Consider the following 15,488-nt stretch of genomic DNA (forward strand, 5'->3'; position numbering starts at 1 on the left):
TCTTTTATTTAGCAACTTGTTTATTTTTTGTTGTTGCTACAGTGTATTCATATCATGGGGGGGGAGGGGAGGACATCCCCAAACTCTGGTCTTGACTCTACCCTTCACTGATGCCAGAAGTTCAAGCTGAGGGCCTTTGTGATTTTTTTTTTCTCTAATAAATGTGCATTTGTTTAATTAAGGAAAGTAAAAGAGAGAAAAACCCTAACCATAACAAACTCTTGATGTCCTAAGAGTATTGAAAAATCAGTGTTTCCTCTATACTGAAATATCTGAGAAGCTGACGGTGCCCCTAGTTAGAACTCCAGTCCCAAGTTCTTCTAGGATCAGAGTTGGTGCCCAATAAATTGCTGTTGGTCTGGGGGAGCCCCGATTGTTAGCTGAGGCGGATGCAGCAGCTGGGGCTCTACACCCCTATGACCATACCCTCAGTCACAAGAGTTACATATCCTCAACACTCCTCTTACCGGCAAGTTCTTCTACTACCTTCTTGCTTACAAACCTGCAAAATGCTTTAGTTCAAAAATACTGGATCTATCTACTCCATCCTGTGATATCCAAGCCAGATTTCAAATGTGTTGGGAGGAGGTGCCAGGCCACTGCCACAAGGCTTCCCTTTATTTTTCATGTTCTCCTTGGGCGTATTATTCTCAGTGAATTTGGCCATAGATCCCCCTGTTTTTCCCCGAGCAACCAATCCAAGTAACATTCCAGTGGCAGTTGCATCTCCATCATTATTTCCTCTACGTTCTGTTATTCTGGCTCCTTACCCCACTTGGCAGACTCCCAATCTTCTCTGCTTTTCTCCTTTGCTACAAACAATCCAGTTTCAAGTTCCTCATCTGATTGGGTTTATCTTAAAATATGGCTTTGGCATTTTAGAATTCATCTTCAAACTCCATGATTCCTTCATCTCACTTCCTAAGGTTCTATGATTCTCACTGTGTGTCAGTTAATACCAAGTCTGTTTGAGACCCAGAAAGCCTGTACCCAGCCTTATTTCCAGGAGGTTGACCCATCCAGAATGAGTGAGGTCAGGTTTGAAACAGAAAAGCTCGTCTCCTATTTCCTTTGGAGTCGGAATCAAAGCTCCATCCATGGTCAAGGTCTATCCTGGGTCAGAGGCCACCCTGCTTTCATTCCAGTGGGAAGTAGATCCCAAGCCATAACTTCCAGTTAAAGTTTATCTGAAATTCCCTATGTCTGGGAAAAGAGCCTTTGAAGTCATGAAGCTTCTTACTTCCAGAATAGGATTTTGCTTACTTTTTTTTTTCATGGAGAAGAGAGTCTAAATTATATTTATATTTACTGTCCTTTGAAAATGACTGCTGAGAGAGTCCTCAGCTCGTCCAAAGTGGAAGAGACTTGCTGGAGGCTCTTTCTAGTATCTCACTACTTCTTTTGGTTTGGGGCAGGAAGTAATGGACATGAAAAGCCAAAACTGGGGAATCATGACAAGTCCTCCTGGGTTGCAAAGAAGTGTCTGAGGAGTCAAAATCCCTCCTGGATTGAGGTGTGTCTGGTCAGTATGACAGGTCTTCCTGGAGAGAGATCGATCTGGGAAGTCATGATGAGCTCTCCTAGGAAGAGCTGCATCTGGGGAATGTTGATATGTTCTCCCAGTTTGCTTTGTTTCTGAGGAGTCAAGAGCCCTCTTAGACTGCAATGTGTCTGGAGGGTCATGATGGACACCTCTTGAGTGAGATGGGTCTCAGATATTTTGCTGAGCCCTCCTAGAATGAGAAGGATTTGGGAAATCATTGCATCCCTGCTAGAGAGAGATGGATCCACGGAGTCAGGACAACAAAGCCTATGAAAAATCAGACCTTCATTCTTGCTTCCATTTGGCATTGGTCCAAAAGGCCTCCATCTGTTTTCCCATCAAGTCTCCATCATCTTTCTCTTTCTCCTTTCCCAGTTTAGATAGCTCACATCATGATCAGCTCACATCACGGTGCACAGCCTTCAGCTTCCTCCCACTGGCCCTGCCAGGCTTCAGCTGCTTTTTGCAACACTTGCAACTGAAAGATTGCAAAGATCTCTTAGGTAAAAGTGACACGTCAAATGCATGACTGCTGAGAGTGGTAGAGCCCTGCCCAGGGTAGTAGCACGTCGGGTTCCTGAGATTTAACGGGGCAAGGAGGAGAAACCACACCAGAGGGTGTTAAGTCCCAGAGCAAGACGATCTTCTAAAGAGCCCTGAGGGAAATGCAGCAGGGTGGGGCTCCACTCGGAGCCTCAGGGCTTCAGGAAACACTTCACGTAGTCCCTAAGAGGATCACCTCTATTTTTTTAAGCAATGCATGTAATGGGGTCAAGTTTAGCCATGATCCAGAAACAGAAACAGACTCAGGGATATAGAGAACAGACTTGGGGTTGTCAAGGGGGAGGGTATTGGGGGAGGGATGGAGTGGCAGTTTAGGATTAGCAGATGTAAGCTATTATATATAGAATGGATAAACAACAAGGTCCGACTGTATAGCACAGGGAACTTTATTCAATATCCTATGATAAACCATAATGGAAAAGAATATTTTAAAAAAGAATGCCTATATATGTATAACTGAGTCACTTTGCTGTACAGCAGAAATTAACACAACATTGTACATCAACTCAACTCCAATTAAAAAAACATGGGTAGCCATGATCACAGTGTTTACCTACACCCAGCTATGCCTGACTAGATATTAGGTCATTGTCCAGTTGATTGACTGGGATACTCATTCAAGAGAAAGAATATTTGTGTGATGAGGGTTAGGAATAAAATCATTTTCAGGGATAAGATCTATTTACATTTTTCAGTAATTAAATCTAAAGAGGTCCTAGAGTCTCTTCACCGTTCAGTGAGTTTTCGTTAAAACACTACCTCCCTCAGTAGGAGTGGATAGGCGTGGACATAGTTGCTCATTATTGAAAGTTGATTTCTTCTTTACTCTTTTCACTGACTCAGTCTAAGCCAACCCCTTAAAGTTGTTTTTACTTTGCCTTGCCAAGAAAGCAATAGTGTGCCCTTACATAATGTTAGCGTTTGGAGAAGTGCCTAGAGAATATCTAGTTTCTCTAAGTGAGTGATTCTGCGGTTCAGTCCTAACGTAAGTGTCCTGGTGAGAGATGTGTGTTGATGGTCAGATCACCTTCCTTATCTTCTTTGTTCACCCCAACAGCTTGGAAGTTGCATGGAGCAGCATGAAACACCTCTCCCAGGAAGAGCATGGCTCTGGGGCTTTGGCATGCGAGCGCTTGCAACAGTACCAGAAATCTGAAGCTGGACTTCACACCTGGCCTCCACAGCCTGCCGTGGAGTTAGGAAGGAAGACACGATTGCTCACAACACTGCTGGTGTAACAGAGGCTGTCTTGGAAGCACCTTCTATGTGCCCATCTGTGGGCCAAGTGCTCTTCATCTATTTTCTCACTTACAATAACTAGCTGGTAATAAATGAATAATTCTCCAGGGTCACATTGTTCCGGGAGCACATAAGTAAACAAGCTGGGAGGCAAGGGCACTTGAAGAACTGACAGATCGGAGGGTCAACCTGACCATGAGTTCCTTAAGGATGGATTCCTCACGTGACTCAATTTTATTCCTGCAGACCAAGGCACTGGAAGACCCAGAGGACAGTTTCTGGGCAGGTTAAACAGGCTGAAGGCACAAGAGGGGCTTAGGAGGCAGCATGGGCTAGCAGTTGAGCCCTAATCCTTCGTCCTTCTCAAAGGAAGATTGGATTTTCTCCGAGATTTCTCTGAATTTTCCATCTGGACCATTTTGCTGCAAACTGGCAAGGCTATGAGATTCCCCAAGACTACCTGGGCACACCCTCTCTTTGATGGAACACAGCTCTAGTACGCGGGCCTCTCACTGTTGTGGCCTCTCCCGTTGCGCAGCACAGGCTCCGGACGCGCAGGCTCAGCGGCCATGGCTCACGGGCCCAGCCGCTCCGCGGCATGTGGGATCTTCCCGGACCGGGGCATGAACCCGTGGCCCCTGCATCGGCAGGCAGACTGTCAACCACTGCGCCACCAGGGAAGCCCCCAGGGAACCCCCCCTCAATTCTTATGATCAGCACTATTCGATCTTGGTTTGCCTGCAAATGACTCAGCACAGTCTTTTCAAATCAAAGAACTCAAATGTAGGGGCTGGAATTGCTCAGGGAAGGCCAGAGTTAAGCACCTGTCCACATGGGGGATGAAATGGGCAGACACCCTGTTCTACAACCTCACCTCTAGTCAGAGTGGCTGAAGGCATTTGTAAATCTGCGTCCCCTCTTAAAGATAAGTGTTTTGGTAATAATTTTGCATTACAAAATCATTTCCCTTCTCAAAATAGGAACTTATGTTATTTTGAAATCCTTTACCCATTTAAAAAAATCTGGCAGTAAAAATACATATCAGTGAAAGGTGTCATTTGGGAAAGATTGCATTCCTAATTTGCCTTTCTATAAACTCATTCCTTACAAAAAGATAAACTGTGACTTTATTTATTGTTTAAAATTTATGTTTTTATTTTTGGCCGCATTGGGTCTTCGTTGCTGAGCGCAGGCTTTCTCTAGCTGCCGCGAGCGGGGGCTACTCTTCATTGCAGTGCGCGGGCTTCTCATTGCGGTGGCTTCTCTTGTTCAGGAGCACGGGCTCTAGGTGTGTGGGCTTCAGTAGTTGTGGCTTGCAGGCTTAGTAGTTGTGGCTCGCGGGCTCCAGAGCGCAGGTTTCGTACTTGTGGTGTATGGGCTTAGTTGCTTCGCGGCATGTAGGATCTTCCCAGACCAGGGCTCGAACCCGTGTCCCCTGCATTGACAGGCAGATTCTTAACCACTGTACCACCGAGGAAGCCCAAACTGTGACTTCATATAACAACGAAACTTTGACAACAATGTTCTTCTTAGGCATTTTTGTAATATGTACATATTAAGGATGTTTGCTGTCTGTCTGCCATATTACATTTAACAGTCTTCCCCTCTCCCTGACCAACTTGTACTGTAAGGCATACAAATACACAATTGTATTTTTGGTCTACCCTCCATGCCTAACAAACAGCCTAGAGGACATGAAGTGTTCAACAGATGAATATTAACCAGAAACTCTAAAGGCAGATCACCCTACATTTTGCAACCTATCTGAAAACCCTATCTTATTGCATTAGGCTTATTTTCAGATGCTGAGGGAAAATATTTGTTTTGAAAACCCCATCACAAACATCCAGTCTCATCTCCAGATAGCACAGAAAATTCTAAAACAAAGACCCATTGTCTCCTGATTCCTGGCAGAGCCCTGCCTGATTTGGGATTGAGAGAGAATGTCTGCAGAGGGCACATGAGATATTTACTAAAATACTGAGCAGAGAGACATCCCCTTGGAGGAGAAAGCTTAGCTGGTTATAACTATGGGCTCTGAAACTGGATTGTGGCATGTCAAGACCCAAGTTCACTCTTGGCTGTGTGACCTTGGACAAGGTGTTAACCTCCCTAATCCTCAGTGCCTTCCTTTATAAAATTCCTTTGTAAAAAAACAGATGTGCACTTCAACAGAATGTTTAGAGTGTAAGTGTTCAATGAATTTTAGCTATTATTGTTATGTTTTGATTTCAGTGCCAGCATGTCATGTACACAGCAAATCTAGTTTCTGGAAACTGTGCAGTGATGTCATTCCTCAGGTTTATCCAGTTTCCTACCAATTGAGTCTATGCCTTTGCTTCTACGTTCTAGAAAACAATGAGATAAGCATGTAAATAATCATCCCTTTGTGTTTATAAGGCATGATCACATCCATGTTCTTATTTGATCCCCACAATATCTCTGTGGAAGTAAATGAGAAAGACCTTGTTATCTCCATTTTACAGGTGAGGCAGAAAGAGGTTAAATGGGGCTTCCCTGGTGGCGCAGTGGTTGAGAGTCCACCTGCCGATGCAGGGGACGCGGGTTCATGCCCCAGTCTGGGAAGATCCCACATGCCGCGGAGCGGCTGGGCCCGTGAGCCATGGCCGCTGAGCCTGCGCGTCCGGAGCCTGTGCTCCGCAACGGGAGAGGCCACAGCAGTGAAAGGCCTGCATACCACACACACACACACACAAAAAAAGAGGTTAAATGACTTTCCCAAACTAATAATAAATATACAATAGAATGGGACTTAAAGCAATATTTTTCTCACTGTGTCTCTGGGCTGAGTAGAAAGAACCTTGGCAAAAACAGCATCCCCCTGGTTAGAGTTCCTGACTGCCACGTTCGCTGCCATCACTGGCAGCATCGGGATGGGGGGGATTTCTCCTCTGCTTCCTGGGATTCTGGATCCGCACTTTGCTGCCTTAGCTTTGAAGCCTAAGCATCTGGTATCAGCCTCTCATCCTGCCCAAGCTTGTACCGGCAGGTGCTACTAGAAGGCAGCTTGCTGGGGCAAATCACACTGTTCCTACACGTACAAGCCCTCCCAACTGACATCTTTATCTACGTTAAATATCATCAACATTCTCACCCAAGGCAGCTTTGAAAGGAAAGGGAGTCACAAGAAGGCATCAGGCTGCCTGGAGAAGATGGATAAACATTGGGGGTGAAGGGATGTTTCTATTCTGTGAAAATCCAAGGTAGCTCCAGCTTCCAAGCAGCCAGACCTGACCCCTGGGCACTGAGGCAATGGATTTGAGCACTTTGCATCCTTCTGGATGAGAATCAGCTCTGGTGGGACCATTCCTTTCTGCTCTAGTCCACAAAGTAGGGAAGGACTCTCTCAAAGTACCTGGCACAGGACAACTGTAATGACCTAAAATCATAAAACCAGCCCTAGCTGTACAACAGAATTGTATATGAAGCTTTTAATAAATACCTATGCCTAGACCAATTCAATCAGAATCTTGCACCTGAGATCCAGGTAGCAGTATTTTTGTAGTTGTACTGATATACATTGTATTGTATACGTTATCTTATTGGTATATAATAAACAACTTGTCAGCATAAGTATACATCACCACAACCAAGATAATGAACACAGACATCACCACCTAAAGTTTCCTCATACCCCTTGTAATCCTCCCCCATCCCACCACCAGGCAGACATTTATCTGCTTTCTGTTGCTATAGATTAGTTTCCATTTTCAAGAATTTTACGCAAATGTAATCATATGGTATTTTCTTTTTCTTCGGTCTGGCTTCATTAACTCGGAATTATTCTGAGATCTACCCATGTGGTTGTGTGTCAATTCCCTTTCACTGCTGAGTAGTATTCCATTCCTTTGTGTGGATATACCTCAATTTCTTTATCTATTCACCTGTCACTGAACATTTGAGTTGTTTCCAGTTTGGGACTATTATAAACAAAGCTGCTCTGAACACCCATGTACAGGTCTTCGGATGGATGTATGTTTTCTTTTCTCTTGGGTAAATATTTAGGAGTGGAGTGACTGAATCATACAGTGGGTATATATTTAACATTTTAAGATGTTGCCAAACAGTTTTGCAAGTGCTTGTAACCAGTTTACATTTCCATCAACAGTTAATGAGAGTTCCAGTTGCCCTACATCCTCACCATTCTTGTGGGTGTGGGTGTATAATTCACTTCACTGTGATTTTAATTTGAATTTCTATAATGACTAATGATGTGGAGAGCATATTTCATGTGCTTTTTTCCTTTTCTGACATACGTAGATTTTTTTTTAATAAATGTATTTATTTATTTTTGGCTGCATTGGGTCTTTGTTGCTGTGCGTGGGCTTTCTCTAGTTGCGGCGAGCAGGGGTTACTCTTCGTTGCGGTGCACGGGCTTCTCATCGTGGTGGCTTCTCTTGTTGCAGAGCACGGGCTCTAGGACTGCGGGCTCAGTAGTTGTGGCGCACAGGCTGAGCTGCTCCGCGGCATGTGGGATCTTCCTGGACCAGGGCTCGAACCCATGTCCCTTGCATTGGCAGGTGGATTCTTAACCACTGCACCACCAGGGAAATCCCAACATATGTATATCTTTTTTGGTCAAGTTTCTGTTCAAATCTTTAGGGATGGGACCTAAGCATCTGTTAAAAGTAAATAAAAGATCCCTGGTGATTCTAATGTTCAGTTGGGATTAAGCACTACTGTCTTTCTGAAAAATTGAGTACAAATCTCTCATTTTAATTATGTGGAAACTGAAATCTGGGGAGAGATTGGATTACTTGTAAAGTAAGGGAAATTGCAAGACAGAGAAATCACCCTTAACACAATTATGGCCATTAGGGAGCAAGTTCTTCATTGCAGACTTAGCTGCATCATTTCCATAAGTCGGATGAAGCGTCTATCCATGTCAAGACTTGCTGGTCTTTGTTCCAAGCTAATCATTCATCATTTCTCTTAGTCATCTGAGTATTTGTTCTATAATAAACATTTGAAGGAATTGACAATTGACTTCTTTTAACCAAATATTTGACAGTATTATAACTGTGGTGAAATGAAAAGGAAAATAGTCTTAGGGCTTCCACATATAGTGTTAACTACACAACTCTAGAGGGCTCCATTCACATAGACACAATGTGCAGTGCACAACCTGTACAACCTTATATGGTAATCCTGAAGAACCTTAAATCTAAGATCTAGGTTCTGAATCTCACCTTCTAACTGTGTTATCCTAGGAAAGTCAGTTGAATCTCTGACTCTTGGTTTAAAATCTATACAATTTGGATAATTAGCACTCACAGGATAAATATAAATGAAATGAGTTGATGTTAGGGATTAGCAAACCCAGGTGGCTATAGGAGCTAAAGCAAGTAACTTAAATGAGCAAAGTGGTTCAGAGAGGTGATCAAGAAAAAATGACGAACTGTCTAATCAGCTCTAGATGATTATGGCCTTAGAAAAATGCTTGCCCAGAGTTACCAGAGCTTTTATTTTTTAAAAGAAGTCAGAAATCAAAATAGGTGTGGTTCAGATGTCTACTGATAAATGTGAAAGGACTATATAAATCACAGCTCACCTTATATATTGAAAGGGCATCACTCTGCCTTAAATCAAGCTGTGAGTCAGTCCATGTGGGTCTCTCGTAGGTGTCTGTCCTACACCCCCTCCTTCATCTTTCTTATGACAAGTACCACAAACATCACATGGTTCACGACCCAGACTCGGTCAATCATCTTATCGTGTTTTCCTGGCCACGGTGATTGGCCCAAGAAAGAATGTACCCAACTGGGCAAAAAAAGAAAAAGAAAAAAAAATAACTCCCTGGGGATTCTCCTAGCCAGAGCTAACAGAGAAGCTTCCTTCCCTCTCTAGATATGCGGCCATAAGGATGACTATCCAGAGCTGCCTGTGACCGTGCTCCATGCTGTACAAAGAGAGACCGTCTACTCTAGGGGAGAATAAGGACAACATAGTGCGATAGAATTCCGTCATCATGTGAGTCCCTGATATCAAAAGACCCTCTCCAAGCTTCTGTTACGTGATCCAGTAAATTTGGGACTGGGCTAGCTTCAAAGAGGTTTCTGTTGCATGCAACGAAAGGATCCTGACAAATGCATTTTGCCATCTTGAAGTACGATGGCAGCAAATGAGTTTTCACTGATTTTCAATACATCCTCATGATATCTGATTCATGGAGAGAGGATACAGTGCTAAGAAGTGAGTCTTGAGGAAGGAGATGGAAAGGTGGCCATGGCGTTTCAGGGGAAGCTAACCAGGGCTGTGTAGAATTCTCTGTGTTGGTTTGGACACTGCACCCTGAGGTATTTTCTCCTATTTGAAAGCTCAGATGTGGGCTCTAATGAGCTTCCAGAAGTGATGGGCTTTTAGAAAGGGATTTACACTAGGACACATGAGAGATTGAGTGGGACACCACTATGATATTTTATTAATTTACACTGAAAAATAGAACTGATCTGTAGACTGGAACACTTCCACCAGCGTCTTAATACATTATGTTCTTAAGTTACACAGGAAATCAAAACATAATTCAAAGCCACTTTGTAAAAACTTTGCTGAAATAAAGCATTGTTGAGGGGGGTTGAAGTCTATGTGTTTGGTGTACACTCGCCTTGGAGGCAAACCATCATCCGAAGTCAGGTCACAATCAAAAGTTTCTTGGTGGGAATGGGATAGAATAAGAGGTGTTAGGTAGGTCAAAGTTTAATGGCGTTGAGCGAAAAATAATGATGCATTCATTTTGCGGGGCAGGTGATGTAGTCTTTGGATTTGGAAATATCCAAAGTTCAAATTGCCAAGCCTTGCTCTCTCCTGGAGAGTACTCATCTGGGCATAGTCAGTGTCTGTCTAGGCAAATTTTCTTTCCCTGCCATACGATGACTGAGCACCTCCTTTTGCGCTGGAAACACTTTTTCTATACATGTCGTAATGCCCTCGGTTGGATTCTGGAGTTGTGGTGTGTGTGGCCAGCTCTGGAGAGCAGACTGTGTTCTTCACCACTCTGCTTTCAGTGGTGTTACATTGGCAGCTGGAAATCAGTCATGGTGAGGGTGTTTATACCAGAGAAATTGGCAAACATTACAAATCAGGGTCTTTTTTTTCCCTCAGCAAGCTGGTTGTTCACCATTAACTAGCACACGACAGGTGATGAGCCTTCTTTCAGGTGTACGTTTCTACTTTGATCTATTATGGGCTGATCTCCTATTTGACAAGTAGAGAGCAATTTGTTGGCATTATTTCTAAGGTTTTAGAGGACACCTCACTTTGTCCCTAGCCGTCCCATTACAGGGCTCGCCTAGGCCAGGCTCCAGACCCATGGGAAGCTGGTCTAAGGCACTTCCTGACCCTGGCAAAACAGTTACTGCCTATGGGAGTTGATCCAGCCAGCGGGAAGGATTTCATAGGATCATTTATGCTAAGTTGCTAGTATTAACACAATGGGCTGCTCTTTGTATTTTCATAGGAAAGAGACAGCCTAAGGGAAGGGAGCCAAGGGGGGAGATTTCTGGAAATACTGTGGGCTGCTGGGGGTGGGAGCAGGGCGGTTATTTGGGAGCATGAGTGTTACGACATTTCTTTTTTTTTTTTTTTTTTTTTTTTGCGGTACGCGGGCCTCTCACTGCTGTGGCCTCTCCCGTTGTGGAGCACAGGCTCCGGACGCGCAGGCTCAGCGGCCATGGCTCACGGGCCCAGCTGCTCCGCGGCATGTGGGATCTTCCCGGACCGGGGCACGAACCCGCGTCCCCTGCATCGGCAGGGGGACTCTCAACCACTGCACCACCAGGGAAGCCCACAACATTTCTTAAATGCTCTCAGGTTGGCTGCCACCTAAGGGTAACCCCGCTCATCGATTTTGCAAGTCGGGGAAGAACCGATGACAGTCATAATAATGATGAAAGTGATAATGATGACGATGTTGACGATGTTCTGCTGTCATCGCAATAATGTCCCAGGAGATTTCTCCGACTTTTGGGGAACCCTCAAATAGGAGAGAGAAATTGATAAAACTTAATCTCTGTGACTCATTAATGTGAAAGTAAGTACTTGTTGAAAAGCAAAGATTTATTACCTGCAGTTTGGCAAGATCCTAAAGATGGTCCTGCAGTGGCATCCAGAAAAGGCGCCGTAACTCACAGGAAGTAAACTCAGATCTCCTGGGTCCCAGGAGCGCCCTCCCCTTTGACCAGCCTGCTGATTCCTCACTCCTGGAACTTTCACTTCCCTGGAAGTTTCCTTCTAAATGCCATGAACGGGATACACCTGGATATGCCTCATTAACAAATAGCTTGGGAAATCAGAGACTTGAGACAACCTCCAGAATCATAATCCCAGGAGCTGCTGTCTGGTGTTCTTGAGGACAGTGACTCAGAGGCAGGCCCGGGCTGTCCTTCCATTGGCAGGCTGCCAGGGGAGGTCTGGGTGTTTCTGCCAGTTCTCAGAGACTCCCCTGGGACTTTTCACTCTCTGACACCCATTTCTTGTTCAGCTCTTATTATTTATTACTCATATGGTGTCTTCTTTTTAATGCCTAATATTTCAGGGACTCGGCTTACTCATACGGGAGGAAAGCAAACAGGCATGACGTGAGTGCAGAGCAGTCTACTGAAGATGAATTTCACTGACTTTAAGAACATGGGACTTGGGCTTCCCTGGTGGTGCAGTGGTTAAGAATCTGCCTGCCAATGCAGGGGACACGGGTTCAAGCCCTGGTCCAGGAAGATCCCACATGCCACAGAGCAACTAAGCCCCTGTGCCACAACTAGTTAGCCTGTGCTCTAGAGCCTGAGAGCCACAACTACTGAGCCACGTGCCACAACTACTGAAGCCCATGCATGCTCTTACACAAGAGGAGCCACCGTGCTGAGAAGCCCACGCACTGCAACGAAGGGTAGCCCCCACTCACGGAAACTAGAGAAAGCCCGCGCGCAGCAACGAAGACCCAGTGCAGCCAAAAATAAATAAAATAAGTAAATTAAAAAAAAAAAGAGGAACATAGGATTTAAGGATAGACAAGAGGCAGAATTCTGAGGACCTGAAGTTCAGAGCCTTTTCAGGGCATAGTGTACAACGCTTACCGTCAAATCCAATTTTGGCTAAGCCATGTACACTTTCTGGATAACTGCTTTAATTTTCATTTGTGTCTACTCACCTTTTTAAAAAAGAACTATGCACTGATTTTTCAGAAAAAAGAACCAAACCTGGAGCCTTCTATAATAATAAATCTTTATATTTCTATGATACTTTATAGTTTACAAAGCATATTATCTCATTTAATTCTTCTGATTTTTTTTTTTTTTTTTTTTTTTTTTTTTTTTTGGCCTCGCCTCGCCGCTTGCAAGGATCTTAGTTCCTGGACCAGGAATTAAATCCTGGCCCTCGGCAGTGAAAGCGCTGAGTCCTAACCCCTGGACCACCAGGGAATTCCCCTCATTTGGTTCTTACATAAACCTTTTGAGGTTGATACTTTTATGATCCACATTTTACAGATAAGGAATTAAATTTCACAGAGGTTTGGAGACTTTCCCAAAAGTGTCGTAGGAGAGCTAAAAGTTGAACCCGGGTCTACGGAATCCAGAGTGCAGGCTTACAAACAAACAACAAACAAAACCAACCCCAAGCCCTATACCGTAACTCTTTGTAGAAGCACTGAAGTGCAGAATTCAGGGCAAATTTGATCTTGAGCTCCTTGTTTTTCTTCCAAAGAGGCCTGAAATCCTGGAAGCTCTTGTTAGAACATGGCCTCTCCTATAACACGGAGTCTTCAGGATGGTTCTAGATAGTGATGTTCTAAATCAGAGTAGCACTGATCCATACAGTACTGGATGGAACTTCTCTCTGCACCCATAAAGTAAAACGCAAATAAATAAATAAACCTAAAAAACTTTTTTTTTTAAACTGAATATTGTTCCATCTTAGCAAGTGTGCCCTTTCCTATCCAAAAGAGAAATACTCCCTAAGGAACTCTAGACTCCTGCTGTCAAAGTCTAGACGACTGTGGGTACACCTGTCAATACTCCAGTGTATGCAATGTTTGGGAAGATCAGACGAATCCCTGCAGATGACAGTACTTCTGAAAATTCTAGGGTTCTATGTAGGTGAGTCTGCCACCTTCAGATGAAAAGAAAACCAATAAACTTGTTTAGATGGGCAAGGAGTGTCCAAACTTATACTTGTATTTAGGAAGGATTTATAGACATACATGAGAATCTTAATGAGAGCTGGTTTGAAACATCTCTAGGTATCACCTTATCCCAACCACCACCAAATTATTTTACTCTCAAAGCCCTTTTCATTAAGCATGAGTTACATTTTTCTATACTTTTTTTTTTATTTCTCAAAGCTATTATTTATTCTGTACAAGGTTCCACTATACATCACACATTCTTCTCCTCTTGCTTACAGAGTAAACAAGTGTACACCAGCCCTTTAGATCAGGTTCACAGGTCTTCCCTGGAGAAGGGTGTCAGGCCAGTTAGACTCACATAAGTTTAGCTCTGGGTTGTCGCATGAGCCAAAGCCCTTTTGTTACCCTCATGAACCTCTCCCACTGCTCAGGAGCCTTCAGGTTGTGTAAGTGCCCATGAGGCAGGACCCCTCCTGGCTAGGGTTGCCCGAGGAACTGTCCATCGGAAGGCGCTCTGGTTGGAAAAGTGATCTCTCTGGGGATGTAACTAGACCAAGATCAAATGAAGCAAGACTGGTCCTGAAGGGTCAAATCTTAGAAACTCGGAAGGTACCTAATACGTGCGTCAGTTACAGCAGGAGGTGGAGGGATGAAAAGATACCTGGCAAAGTGGTCAAGAAGAGGGTGGAACTTACCAGTGAAAAGGGTGGTTCAGGAGCTAAGTCCACAAGCTCTGGGCATCTGCCAGCATGACCCTTCTAATTTTAATGTTTGAACCAGAGTGATCCATGAAGTGGGCCAAGTTAGGACACAGAGAATAAGTAGACCTCTTATAATTTCTTAATTATTTATCAAAATTATCTTTTGGTTCATTTAATTAGTATGGATTCTTCTTTATAAAAATAATCTCATTTTTGAAAGGTATGCCATCTTCAGAGAGAGCATGCAGTTTTATATCCTACTCAAGCCTCCAAAGTACGAATGTGCTGTCAGCATCTGCTTTGGATGGGATGAAATCACCCAAGGATGGCACTGAGGCTGACAGGCAGGGCCTCTTGGAGGCTGTACCTGGTGAGAGTGAGTTGGTGTAGGAAGGAGGGTGGTCATTCTAGTGCAAGGTCTAAGGATTAACTATGAGGGTCCAGAAATTCTATCTAATCAATACTCCAGGATCAGTTAGTCTTTGGGCACTAACTCATAATGTCTTAACTCATAAGAGGCTGAAGAATAAATAGTGTTGACTATTTACAGGGAGGGTCATCATCCTTTTCAGCCACTAATGTGTACACGCTCTCTGTCTGGTTAACTCTCTTCCAAGTAATAGGGTTCTTGGGAAGCTGAGTCTGTTATAAAACTATGGACTTAGCAAGGAAGGGTCTGGAGGGGAAACGCTTCTCTACTCCAGAGACTGACCAGAAATGCTCATGCCTCCCTTCCTGAACAGGTGCTAAAAAACATGCAGAGTTCCTGCTCTCAGAATCTCCTTTCTCTAGACTCTAGGTCCAGCCGTCACCTGTCTCTTCAGGTATCTTGACCCCACTGAGGCTCTGGATTCCCTCATTTGCATTCATAACCTCAACTCCCAGACCGTACTTTAACCCTTCCAGCTCTGATCTAGAAACATCCTGAGGTCTAAGGCAACTTCATCATTTCATCCAAGGTGTGTATGGATATTATGACCAATAGCTATATCGACAACAATTAACATTTACTGGGCACTCGCCATGTGACAGGCATGGGGATAAATGTTTTATCTTCATTAACTCATTGAATTTTCATAACAACTCTCTGAGGTAGGTACTAATAATTAGCCCCATTGCATAGACAAGGGAGCTAAAGCTTTGGGTGGTAACTTGCCCAATATTACATTGGGCAGGGAAGCCAGGATTCAAGCCTAATTCATTTGGACTCCAGAGCCTGCACTCTTAACCATTAGGCAACACGGCCTCCAGGAGTGACCTCGATCCCCTCCTGAGAGCATCTCTCTGTGAATTCCTACTCACT

The sequence above is a fragment of the Phocoena sinus genome, chromosome 8 (assembly GCF_008692025.1).
Source record: "Phocoena sinus isolate mPhoSin1 chromosome 8, mPhoSin1.pri, whole genome shotgun sequence".
Taxonomy (NCBI): Eukaryota; Metazoa; Chordata; class Mammalia; order Artiodactyla; family Phocoenidae; genus Phocoena; species Phocoena sinus.